The sequence below is a fragment of the Polyodon spathula genome, chromosome 1, assembly GCF_017654505.1.
Source record: "Polyodon spathula isolate WHYD16114869_AA chromosome 1, ASM1765450v1, whole genome shotgun sequence".
In the NCBI taxonomy this organism is placed as follows: domain Eukaryota; kingdom Metazoa; phylum Chordata; class Actinopteri; order Acipenseriformes; family Polyodontidae; genus Polyodon; species Polyodon spathula.
The window spans coordinates 85,954,606-85,968,013 of NC_054534.1; the positions used below are offsets into that span (position 1 = coordinate 85,954,606).

The following is a 13,408-nucleotide window of genomic DNA, read 5'->3' on the forward strand; positions in this document are numbered from 1 at the left end:
TTTTTCAAAATTTCTAAATTTCAAAAGTAATAACTAGGAGCGCAGGATGTCATATAGCTTGGACGCCGCCAGTTCGCGTCCAGGCTGTGCAAAGAGACCGAACTTTGCTGGGGACCCCAAGGGGGGTGCCAACACTCCCCGGGTGTGGGATGGGAAACGGGCAGGGATTGCTTCTCGTCATCGCGCAACAGTGATATATTTGTTGTATTAATTTCAGTTTGAAAGAAAAGTATTAAACAGTGATGTATGCATCAATAAAAAAGCAAAAAAACAATATAATAAACAATAAACAAAATATTTGTGTTGCATATGATGCAGTGCAGTTGTATTAAACCTACAAGCGTACCACTATGTTGCACTGACATGTAGTACAAATTACAGTTTAAAGTCGTTCAAAGTACTCCATTCAAACAAATTGGGGCCATAAACACGTACCTCCTCTATTGGCTCGTTTTGCTTTCGCCATTTTAAGTTTATCTTTGTTTTGTTTCTAGTCACATACTGTTTTTTTTAGCATTGCGAATGACATGCGTTTCATGCAATTTCAAATCTTTTGTGTAGCATTTTCATTTTTTTGTCTGACTGTCTTACTTTATCTTGTCTCAGTCACCTGCATTATTATAGCACTGCAGTTACAACGAACAGAAGACTTGATAAGTTTACTCTGCTTTCTAACCAATAGTTTTTTGCGACGGATGCCAGGGGCGGGTTCAGTCTGAATGTTGACAAATCAATGGCTTGGAGGGTGGGAATAAGGAAATTCATAGAAGCTGACAGCCATTGTGTTAATAGTGAAGCAGTATAGCTGTGATGTTTTTATATTCCAAAGATTGCTAACTTTAACCATTTTTTTTTTCTATATGTATGCACGCATCTGGGTCGAGAGGTCAATCAAGAGTCTGAAAGCTTGAGTTTAACATTCAGAATGACTAAGGGTATTGAGAGGAACACATTACAATTTTTAATTGAACAGTGGTTTTGTGTTGTATCTAGCAACATGACCTGAATGCCGTAGATCCTGAAAAAATAATCGGGTTGACAGTTAAGTTTGTAACCATATTTCAGGAATAATAACCATGGTTGTAGTAATTCCATTCTGGCACTAGTACAGTAGTTTAAAATTACACACACCGGTGCAAGTGAAATCGACTTATACAACGTTTTTTACAGTAATTGTGAGAATATAGTAATTGTTACAGGTGTGTAACAATTATTTACTGTGGTCCAACCGCAGTTGGATATACGACAGATTACTGTACAAGATTTTATTACTATGGTACACTTCACTGACTGTAAGCCACATTTGCATTAGGCCGTTCTATAAGTCTATAAATGACTTATAAACAACTTCTAAGTGAATTTATTGTTGCAATAAAATACAATAAAAAACATACTTGAATAAGGCTGTCTGCCTTAAGCCAGGATTTAAAACTAATCTTTGTCTATAGATGGCTATATACCACTTAAAACTGTAGGTGGTTGGCAAAGGTCAAAACATTCCTGATATTTTCATTTTCTGTTTTTGGCAAACACACAGACTTGCAGAGAGCTTAAAAGTCTGGCTTACTGACAACATAAATACAGCAATAAATGGGTTCAGGCTGTTTATTTATTTTTCCATCTGTCAGCTGCAGGGTCTTTTTTTTTGTTCTGTGTTGGGGGTATTAATGTGCCCCTGTACAATGTTTTGACATTGGATTTATTAATAGTGACAGAGTTCTGGGCTGGATTTAGATCCTTTCACATGAAATTTATGAAAATTATATGTTTTTTCTTTGTAGATGTCTTACATAGCACTTGAGTGTTCTACCTTGGAGATCTTTCAGAATAGTCTCAGGAGATATTACTGGTGCCAGTTGATAACAATCTTATCTTTCCACTCATGATTTAATGGTGATTTACATAAAGGTGACTTTTGAGTCCTGTAAGATTGCTTAACTTGAGAAGTGGTGCCAGCATTTTGGAAAGATGTGCCCAAATAAGAAAGTGATTGTTGGCTTTCTCCTCTGCTCCTCATCCATTAATTCACAAACACAGAAACATACATGCTAAGATTCCGTACACTGATAAGACACTTGCCGGATGTTTGACTACGTGAGTTTTATCTTTAATGGGCTTCTTCAGGGATAGTACCCCATACTCCTTTAGACAAAATGCTGAAAGAATATGCACTCCTCTGTGGTTAATGACAAGTCATTAATTTTTCTTCCTCGAGTATGTTTTTAAAAGAGGCTGCAGAATCCCTGAACTGCTTTAAACTTACCAGGATATGGAGGGCAGGAAGTTGATATTAAAAAAAAAAAAAATGACTAAAATGGCAAGTCAATGCCAAAAACTCAGCACTGTGGAAGGCTTTAGAAGCCTGTATGTTTCTGTAAACCAATATACAGCATCTTAGTACATTATTGTTAGTATTTCCTGTTTATCAAGCCTGGTACTTTTGAAAAACTTTTTCTGCGTCCGTTGGGAGGGGAAGGGATTTAATCAGCTTTTTTAGAGACGCTTAAGGGTGCTTTAAAATTAGTGTTAACACAAATGTGACAACAGCTCGCTCGTCTGGATAATGTAGGGAAATCAGTTTTACTATTCAATCTTCTTCCACTCTTATGCTTGAAATTCAAGCACTTTGCTCTTTAATCAACCCTTGGTGTTATTCAAAATCACACCTTTAGAAATTGTAAGTGCAGGTGTTTGTTACTGTTGACCTGCCATTGACCTTGCAAGGCTTTAAAAAATCAATCAATCAATCAAACTTTATTTTATATAGCGCCTTTCATAGTGGACCACCATCACAAAGCACTTTACAAGATGCAGTAACAAGAAAATCCATAATACTTTAAATAGAGAAATGCATAATTCATGATATACAGTAAAAAACAATGCATAATAAAATAGTGAAAAATGCATAATACATGAAATAGTACTAACAACACAGCAACTAATAATAGATATCAGGCTTAAAGAGCATTGAAAGCAAGAGAAAACAAGTGAGTCTTGAGAGCTGACTTAAGGCGAGCGATGGGGTGCCTCGATGTCTTGATGTCTTGAATGCAAGCAGAGAGCCGGTCCATGGCAGAAGGGCTTCTTGGGTCAAGTTTTAAGTAGAGCTGGGTGTTGTCAGCATAGGAGTGAAATATGAGGCTGTCTTGGTGGATGAGGTGATCTCAGGGAATGTAGATATTGAAGAGCAGGGGCCCAAGGACAGATCCTTGGGGGACACCACAAATGACTGGGTTTGCAACACCACTGCATCCAGCATAGACAACAGACTGCATGCGTCCAGATAGGTAAGAGGATATCGAGGAGAGACAGGTTCCAGAGATCCCAGCATACTTCTGAAGGCAGTCAAGAAGAATGCCATGATCTATGGTGTCAAAATCGACTGTTAGGTCACAGAGGAAGCACCAGCATGAGATCATTTACAATCTGGAGCAGTGCCGTTTCAGTACTGTGATGCAGCCGCAAGCCAGACTAGAGATTCATTGTTATCTGTGAGATGTTTCATCAGCTGACTGGCTACAGCCCTTTGGAGATGTTGGAGAGAAAAGGGTCAGCCGGGTCGAGGGAACGTTTTTTGAGTACCGGTGTAACTTGAGCAAGCTTAAGGGCAGCAGGAACTGAGCCAGAGTACAGGGACAGGTGGAGAGCAAGCTCAAAACCACAGAGACGACGAGGTTAGTCGGCCAGGGATCCAAGGGGGAAGTGGCAGTAGTTGGTTTCAACTGTAAGCCGGAGACATCAGCAATGGAGAGAGGAGAGGACAGGAAGGGCAACCGGAGGAGAGTCAGCATGGTCAAGTAGTAAACCGGGTTTGTTACAGGAGAGCATCGATTAGATGTCAATTTTGTTCAGAAAGAAAGAGGAGAAATCATGACAGGTAAGAGAGGAGGATGAACAGGAGATGGAGGGGGGGGGAGTTAACATTAATGTTGAAGTCACCTAGGATTAGGATTTTGTCGGTAGAAGTGCAGACGAGGGAGTGGAATTCTGAAAACTTTGCAATAAAAGCAGAGTTACTCTTATGTGGATGGTAGATAACAGCAAGGGTGAGGGACATGGGACAGGGGAGCTTGATGGTGAAATGCTCAATGAAGAAAATGCTGGCAAAGAAAGAACTGAGGAAGCAAGCACAGAATTAGGAATCACAGTAGTGCCCCCGCCTAGGCCAGTGAGGTGAGATTTGTCAGAGAGGGAATAACAAGATGAAAAATGCATTTTTCATTTTGTTCATAAGCCTGTTTTTACTTAAAAGGGGGAAAATTCCTATAATACAAGAACCTACAACAGCAGTTTTTTTTTTTTTTTTTTTTTTTTTTAAACCTGTGTAACCTGTAATAGGCAGCATGAAATAACGTGAACTGTTATCAGCCATCGTCTTGTGTTCACAGGTGTGTGCTTTAAAGCAGATTAAACACAGATCTTTAAGCTAATTTGCCCTCGGTGTACCAGAGGGCTAGCATATCCCCAGGAGGCACAAAAAGTGTAGTTCAACAGTTTCACAAAAATAACTTTGATACATTTATTGTAACCAATTGCTGTCTGGTCAGTACTGCAGTGATTGTTTTGTGAAGAGGACTGATATCCCACTGGAACAATCATTATCCAGCATTAAAGCAGCTTTTTATATAATTTTAGACAATTTTCAGTGGTATGAAGTTAATAAAATAGTTTGCTTTCTTTTATTAAAAGATTTATAATACACATTAGAAATGACCCGCAGCCCTTGTCGAGTAGTAATCTGAAGCAGATGTTTTGCTGCAAGGAAGGCTTTATCAGGGCAAATTAAAATTATGATGATGGTTATTTAGGCTACTTGTGTGTGAAAGCCACTTGGGCAGTTAGATATTTATTTCTTTGTAACATTATGCTACTGTACATATATGTTTGTCTGAAGCAGGAGATCAGGACTTGCTGGAGCTACTTTCTTGGCCTTAAGATTCTTGAAGTTGATATTTAAAAGCCAGCATTGGACAAGTCTGTGCATGACTGTCGGCTTTTAAAAATTGTTCCAGCAAGTCTGTGGCTGTAATATTATATGAGTTCAGAGAGGATTTTTTTTTAATACTTTCTGCTTAGCATACTTTTACTTCCCTGCTAGACAGCCTTGAAAGTCTTCATGTATAAACAAATGCTACATCTACTGTGTAGTATAAAATGGTTTTATAATGTAATTGAATATGACCTGTTACAAAAAACTAAACAAACATGTACGGTGTTCATTTTTATACATTAAATGCATGCATCATCTGGTTCACTAAGTTGTAGCATTACTGTAAAGGCAGTTGCAATCATATTTGTATTTCTTTTTTTTCTTTAAGGAAATTGACCACACTGTTTCTCATAAGTGTCTAAACATTATTTGTAACACTGGGTTAAATGTAAACTATAATCAGTTGACAGTTTGTTGTTTGGCATACACTACTAAAAAAAATATTTAAACAAAAAAAAAAAAAAAACAGTTTTTCTGTTTGTTTTGTTCCAGATTTTATGCAGCGCTAGTTTCTGTTGCTAATAAATACAAAGGTTTTCCTCATTATTCTATGAGTAATGAGGTTTGCTCAGAATTCCATCTGAGGTCTGGTAGCCTTCCTTCAGGCTTCATTATCCCAGCAGTGGATGCTTCTTGTGTCTTTCAAATTGCCAAATAATAAAAAATAAAAAGTTCCTGGCTTCAGCGCAGGGAGCTGTGTCCTTGCAGGCTTTATATATGAATCCTAAGCAAAATTACACATTATCCTACACTTTGGCATTGACTTAAGTGGCCTTGGTGCCCTCTACAAATATATTGAACTGAAGGCCATTTTGGCCGTTTGCCAGTTTAGAGCCCTGGTACTTGAGTGCTTATTTTCATCCATTTGAAAGTTATAAAAAAAATTATCTTGTTATATCGCCATTTAATATATATCTTTTTTTTTTTTTTTTTTTTTTTTTAATCAAGAAAGCCTGCAAGACAATATTTATGTCTGCACTTAACTCCAGTTAAGAACTTGGTTTATTGTTTTTTTTTTTTTTTTTTTTTGTCATTCGTCTTGCACTTTGGATTATGGTTGAAATAAAACCCCAGTCACGGTGTGGCTATCATGTTGCTGTGGGTAGAAGATAGTAGAATATTATGCTACACCATGTAGAAAAACCATGTGGAAATCATGTGGAAGGTGAATTAAAATAAGAAATGCAGAATTCTCTTGTGTGCATGTCAGAGATTAGCCCTGGTCTCTTCCAGTTTTATAGTGTACAGCAGCTGCTTTTCATATAGAGGCTCAGTAAATGGGATGCAGTCCATCAGGATCCAAGAGGCACATCCAGCAGAAGCCTGTAAGAATACTTTAGCCAACATGATTTTGATTGAAAAAATATAGTAGCTCATCTGTACATTTACTGTACAACTTTCTAGTAGTCTGCAGTGCAGTCCTTAATGTGTGTGTGTGTGTGTGTATATATATATATATTAACTTCTGGGGTTATTCTGTCTGAATTCATACATTTGCCAATATGTTTTTGGTGAATTTGTTATTTAATAAATGTAGTAGCAAATGTCTTGCAACTCCCTAGATGGCATGCTATCAACCCAATGAGGCCAAACTAGAGTGAATGAAGCAGCATTTCTATCTGAGGCTATTGACATCACAGTTTACATATCTCTACAAAACCAGAAATGTCTATTAATGAAGTTATCCAAGAGGTATTTTTTTCTTTAGGTTTGACAAATGCTTTCCTGTGTCAACAAAAGCATTCTAGTAATTAGTTTTGTTATTGCTTAATAGGTATTATTTTTTTGAATTTAGAAAGCATGTTCAGTCTAAACATGAAATACATTCAGAATAACCAGAAGTCTGAATTATTTTAAATATAACTAATATTTAAATCCTGAAGTATTTATTTGCTGAAATTAGAATGCCTGTCAAGCTTCTCTTTGTTTTATTATATCAAGTTAATCGAGTTACTACCATTTAATACCCAACAGTGGCTTTGGATTATACAAATCTTTTATATTGGCTCCTAAAGTTAAAACAATAGTACTATCGGCAAGATAATGCTGCTTGGGGTAAACTTATAAAGTGACTTAATCAGCAAGCCTTATGAATAGATTAATTATATGGGTTAATTAGGCTATTTTAGATGAGAAGTACCACTTTATTTAAAAAGGGTACACCAGTTATCACATCTTGTTTACATTGTCTTTCCTTGGCAACAGTAGGAGCCAAAGGGAGGTAAACACCAGAGCAGATAGGTCAGAACATCCACATGCTAATGATCCAATTAGGAGTGAGACTGCTAAAATGTAGGCCAAACAGCTGCTAAAATTTGGCGAGTTGTCTGCTAGGGTCATGGCAATAAAGCAAGTGTCAGGGTTGGGATTGGAGCTGCATCCAGTCTCATGTCTTCCCCAAGTACGCATTACAAACCACAATGTCCTCAATAGTAACTGGAAAGCTATGTTTCAATTATTATAAAAGTAGATTGGGCAAAATGTAACCCTATATTCTTCTGTATACAGTGTAAAACATTTGTATCCCTTTACGTGGCCTCCATCCCTTTCCTCCAAACTTGACTGTTTCCTGCTCAGCCTGGACTCTTCCCAGATTTTCAAAAGTATTACACAGTATAGGACCATTAGGTCACTAACTTGAAATACTTGCAGTCTGCTAGGAGCTGTAATTCACAGTGACACATTAAAATGCACTGGGTATGAAAAATGTATCATTTAACCCTTTGCAGTCCATTTATTCTGCGCTTGTCAGGCACTTCAGGTTCAATTTATTTTCACATGCGCTGTTTATTTTACACACGCTGTTTTTATATATATATATATATATATATATATATATATATATATATATATATATATATATATATATATATATATATATAGTGTGTGTGTGTGTATGTGTGTATATATATATATATATATATATATATATATATATATATATATATATATATATATATATAATATATATATATAATTTTTTCAGAGTAAAACAGGTTTAAAAGGCATTGCATAGCAAAATGACATCAGTAGTGCATCTCCAGCTGAGCCCCACCCCTTGTTCGCTGTATTTTTCACATACCTCTTTATATACTGATAATACTGATAGATCCTCTGCTGCTCACTCATTTTATCACCAAACTCCTCAATAATGTGATTCAAGTCATTATTTTATTACTATAACATCTCAAAAAAGCTCTGTAAATGTCAGTGATATTCTTTGAGCGCTGCATGCAGAAGCAGCTACCTCCTTTGTTTGTGTCCGTCTTATCTCTGTGGTGTAGGGGCTAGCTCTCGTGCTCAGATATGCCCCTTTTTTTTTATTTTCGGCTTCTATCGGTCTCACTCGGCTATTGACAGGTTTTTGATAGGGTCCGACATCAGACTGGAAAGGGAAAATTGTAATGTCGGACCTGGTCCGACATAGGACCGCAAAGGCTTAAAGACACTTGATAATGTCATTTCTACTAGCAGGCTGTAGTTTTCGTTATGTGATAAAACTTATGTGAGAGCTGGAGGATTATTTTGGGCCCTGTCTGACAAAATCAGCCATGCAACTACAGTAAGTTGTCCCACACTGTTTTAATGCTCACTAAAGGTCAATTAGCACAATGTGTGACTGAGTAAAGAAAAGGTAAAAGTAGGACGAATTGTGGAAAATACAGTGCCTTGAACAATCTTTATTGTGAAGCTGAGTTTGTTGTGGAGTTCTACACAAAGGCTGTGTGGTTTTCCTTTAGGAAGTTCAGTCTAGATTCACTTCTATAATAACCATGGGCACTGTAGGAAGCCAGGAAATGCATTCAGAGTACAATTGTTTATTGAACAGCCAGGGAATTTATTAAATCGGAGAATATAGCACTTCTCTTTCCACTACATTTAAGAAATATTTTAACAATGCAGTAGTTCTTGTTTCTACAGTGCAAGAGACCCTGGGAACTTAGTTAAGTTATGTATAAATAATGGCCTGTCCTTAGGCCTTATGACACTGAAGAGATTCACATTTCCTGTGTCCTAGTGCATTAGTGAAGTAATAATGACAAAACAAACCATTTCTACCCTCTACATTTTTAAAATCTATTTGTATTCATTGAAATAACAATCACTGCATGCCAACCATTGCCAAATTATGTTTTAACATAGTCTTCAGGTACCTTAAACCGTAGCAGTGACAGGCTGACTAATCTAATAAACAGGAGCAACATTCAACATTCTTGACAGTGTTCTTGTTAAGAGCACTATTTTTTTTTTTTGTTGATGTTTTGCCATTTGGCACTTAAATTAAAAAAAAGTAATTTTCTTACTTCTGTATTGTCACAGTACGCGTTTGTCATTCAATTCATGGAACAGGAAAGCGTTTTTTTTTTTTAAATTGTACATATGTATATTGATGTCTTTTTTGCAACAAAAAAAAGATTTTGTTTATTTTTTTGCTGTTTTGTTTACTTTTGAGTTTTCTAACTTTTCTTCTATACTTCAAATTATGACAGGCTTGCATTTTCCTCTTATCAATGTAAACCTTTCCTTTTGTCAGTTTGGCACATTTCTCCAGTTTTAATTGTTCATAACTAGTAATAAATCACTGTTTAAAACATAATGGCATGTTTTAACAAGAATTAAGAACACAATGGTTTTAGCTTGGAATAACTGCCTTTAAAAAAAAAAAAAAATGCTGTTCCTCTGAGTGTCTATGCTGTCAAACTTGCATTTTAAAATATGCACTGATGTACGGTCAGTCAACTACAGGGTTAGAAACTAGCAATATTGCCCTTTGTACTAGTACCTTTTGAAACTTTGTAGTCCTGATGTAAACTTACTAGTCCTTGTGTGAAGTGCCTAAGTTGGAATCAACAACAGTTGGGGTCCCTAAAAGTAGACTTAGATTTTATTTTCCAAAAAATAAACACTGCTAGAAATGTAGTGTTGTGTGTGTGTGTGTTTTTTTTTTCTTTCTTTTTTTTTTTTCTTTTTTACAAAGGCACCTTAGCAAGCGCTCCTACAGATCGGTCAATCACCTGTTTGCACCTCATTACTGAGCGATTACTGTACTGTGTGCTTAGAAACTGACAGCACCAGACGGGATGACGAGGAAAAAAATTTACTCATACTTGTCACCTTGCCGACCACAAAGCTACGCCTGAAATTGACACTGATGACACAAATAAAATGTTTATTTTATTTTTCATTTACTAAGGCCCTGTGTGTAAATCGTGAATTCACGGTCTGCGCAAAAATCGTGAAATTATTCCAATACCACGATTTTTACAATATTCTTAAGAAATAAAAATACATTTTCATAATTATTTGTATTTTATACAAAAAGAAAAATCACATTAACAAAACTGTACAGCTCTGCTGTGTGTCTGTGTGTACTATTCGCCATGAACATAGTGCTGTGCAGTGATGTGTCATGTGATTATATACAATCTAGGTGAAAAATTAAAATATTACACACTGTAAACAAGAAGTTTCTCTAAAAGGGCCAAAAATGTGTCTGCAGCATAAAGCAGTATCCAGCAGGAGTTTTACCCAGCGATGGAGGTAAGCTCTTCTGTACATTCTGCTACGTTACTGTAGATCACTACTGAGAATCGGCTGTTTACAGGCATTTAGATTCAAGTATTCACCGAAAGAGAAAGGTAGAAATCTAGAGCAGTACTGCGACTGCTTTACTTGCAAAGAAACAAAAAACTGGGACTTGCGTGTTCCAAAAGTCCACTGAAAACCGTGAAACACGAAACACATTACATTTTGACCTGATAGAGGCGTTTGTTTGCGCAAATATCCGTCTTGAAAAATTGGACAACCAAAAGTTACGTAAATTCTTCAGTAAAAACAGTCTGGTTGCTTGTTGGTGGTCACTGACGAGTCGACTGATGCCCATGATCAGTATGGGTTACACATTATATTTATTGTGCAAGGCCTAAATGGTGAACATGCATCTGACATACTAGAGAACTGAAAGCTGGCTTTGCAGATACACTTTACCTACAGGCTGTTAATTACAACACCGTTTTACAAGCTTTGTAAAGTGCTTGAATAACTTTGACATTGATTTTGATGTCCTTGCATTTCTCTCTATATTTGAATTAAAAAAAAAAAAAAAAGATTTAGGTAGGTGGCTAATTTTTTTTTAAAAATTGTGTTTTTAAAAAATTAGCAGTGGGAGAAAACCACTTTAGCAAGTACAGTAGAATCTGCCAGAACTGACGGACGCTGAATCTACTAGGTTGGATACTAATAAGAGCATAACAAATACAATATAAAAATGAGGGAACCGGAGATATTTTCAAGAAAGCTAGGGGTCTTTGTATACATGGATTTAAATATAGGAAGGATCGTCTTAGGGTTTGTCAGAGCGCCAGTGAATGTTTTACTTTTTAAACGCTGCAATAACCGTTCTGACTGTGAAGCATCCACAATATAATTTGACAGAACAGGTGATTTATTTGCACTATGCAGAACCTTATTTCCCCCCATGGTGCTTGAGCCCCGGAGCACTCACAGAATCGCCACCTGTGCATCTATTATCAGTGATTTAAAGCCTAATTTTCAAGCAAAGTAATTGTCGCTCAACAGTACTGTATTGGTATAAGAAATGTGTTTTAAAAAAGTAATTTCAGCTTCCAATCACTTAAAATATGCTGACAATAATGTAAATAAATCCAAGCTACAGACAGCAAGTCCCAAACTTTAAACATGTTGCTGTTCTTTATAGGTAAGAACTCAATTTTATTATAAATCTATTGTGTTATTATGTTTTAAGCAACATATTACGATAATGTTCATTATCGTGTTTATTTGTTAGTTTAAGAATGTTTAGTAAAACGTGGCCTGTTTTTTGATCTCATCAGTACAACCGACCTCCTTTGCCAATGACTTCTTCAGTCTTCTTTTGTGGTAGGGGGTGGGGGGTCACAACCCATTGTAAGTCTCCACATTTTTGTAAAATTATTTTACACTTCCACAAACTTCGCATCCCGTGCAGAGGGAGAACACAGCCATAAAACATCATTAAGTGGGATTGGCATTGCAGGGGAGATGAAGGGAGGTTTCAGTTCCGAGTGACGATTTGTAAGCATTGTGAATGCTTATTCACCACCGCTACCCCCAGTTTTCCTGCATATTTTTAACGCAAGACTGAACGTGACCGATTGTGTATATTTGTTTTAAGTACTTGCCCAGAGGATTACGGAGACACAGACATCTAGTCCTCAACAGATTTAATTTGCGTGAGATGCACTGTCCAACCAAAAAAAAACATTTTGCATACCCTTATATAATATTTATTTAAAGAAATTAGATTTAAGTTAAACAGTGGTTTACAGCACAATTGTACTACTGGTTTTAGATCATTTCTAATTTAATACAGGCATTGGGTACAGTAGGAGCAAAACTAATCAGTCAAACATGTCTTATTATGGTAACATAATATTTTAATTGTTGCTACTTTCGCAGTATAACAAACATAGGAAGTTCTAAACTGAGAGTCTTGTTTGAAAGGCCTACTGTGTTTTGCTGCTGTTTTCACTAAAGCCGTTGAAATCTGAATACTGACGGATGGGGCTGTTTATTCATAAGAACATAATAACATCAGAGGTTACAAACGAGCGGAGGCCATTTGGCCCATCTTGCTCATTTGGTTATTAGTAGCTTATTGATCCCAGAATCTCATCAAGCAGCTTCTTGAAGGATCCCAAGGTGTCCGCTTCAAAAACATTACTGGGGAATTGGTTCCAGACCCTCACAATTCACTATGTAAAAAAGTGCCTCCTATTTTCTGTTCTGAATGCCTCTTTATCTAATCTCCATTTGTGACCCCTGGTCCTTGTTTCTTTTTTCAGGTCAAAAAAGTCCCATGGGTTGACATTGTCAATACCTTTCAGAATTTTGAATGCTTGAATCATGTCGCCGTTCGTGTTCTTTGTTCAAGACTGAATAGATTCAATTCTTTAAGCCTGTCTGCATATGACATGCCTTTTAAACCTGGAATAATTCTGGTCTCTGTTCTTTGCACTCTTTCTTGAGCAGCAATATCCTTTTTGTAGCGAGGTGACCAGAACTGAACACAATATTTTAGATTTGGTCTTACTAGTGCATTGTACAGTTTTAACATTACTTCCCTTGATTTAAATTCAACACTTTGCACTATATGTCGGAGCATCTTGTTGGCCTTTTTTATAGTTTCCCCACATTGTCTAGATGAAGACATTGCTGAGTCAACATAAACTCCTAGGTTTTTTTCATAGATTCCTTCTTCAATTTCAGTATCTCTCATGTGATATTTATAATTCACATTTGTATTGCCTGTTTATAAAACTTCAAAGTAAGGTGTTTTTAAATAGAACATTAATGAAACATTAAATGCAACAAATTGTGTTCCACAATCTACTGCATATATTTAAAGTTCCTTGTTAA

At 36.4% G+C, this 13,408-nt stretch overlaps 1 protein-coding gene across 1 annotated transcript in view; it reads left to right on the forward strand.

The window, feature by feature from the left end:
- LOC121323626 (ankyrin repeat domain-containing protein 50) overlaps nucleotides 1-13,408 on the forward strand; it is a 43,691-nt gene that overhangs the window by 24,520 nt on the left and 5,763 nt on the right. The gene's annotated exons all lie outside the window — the stretch shown is intronic.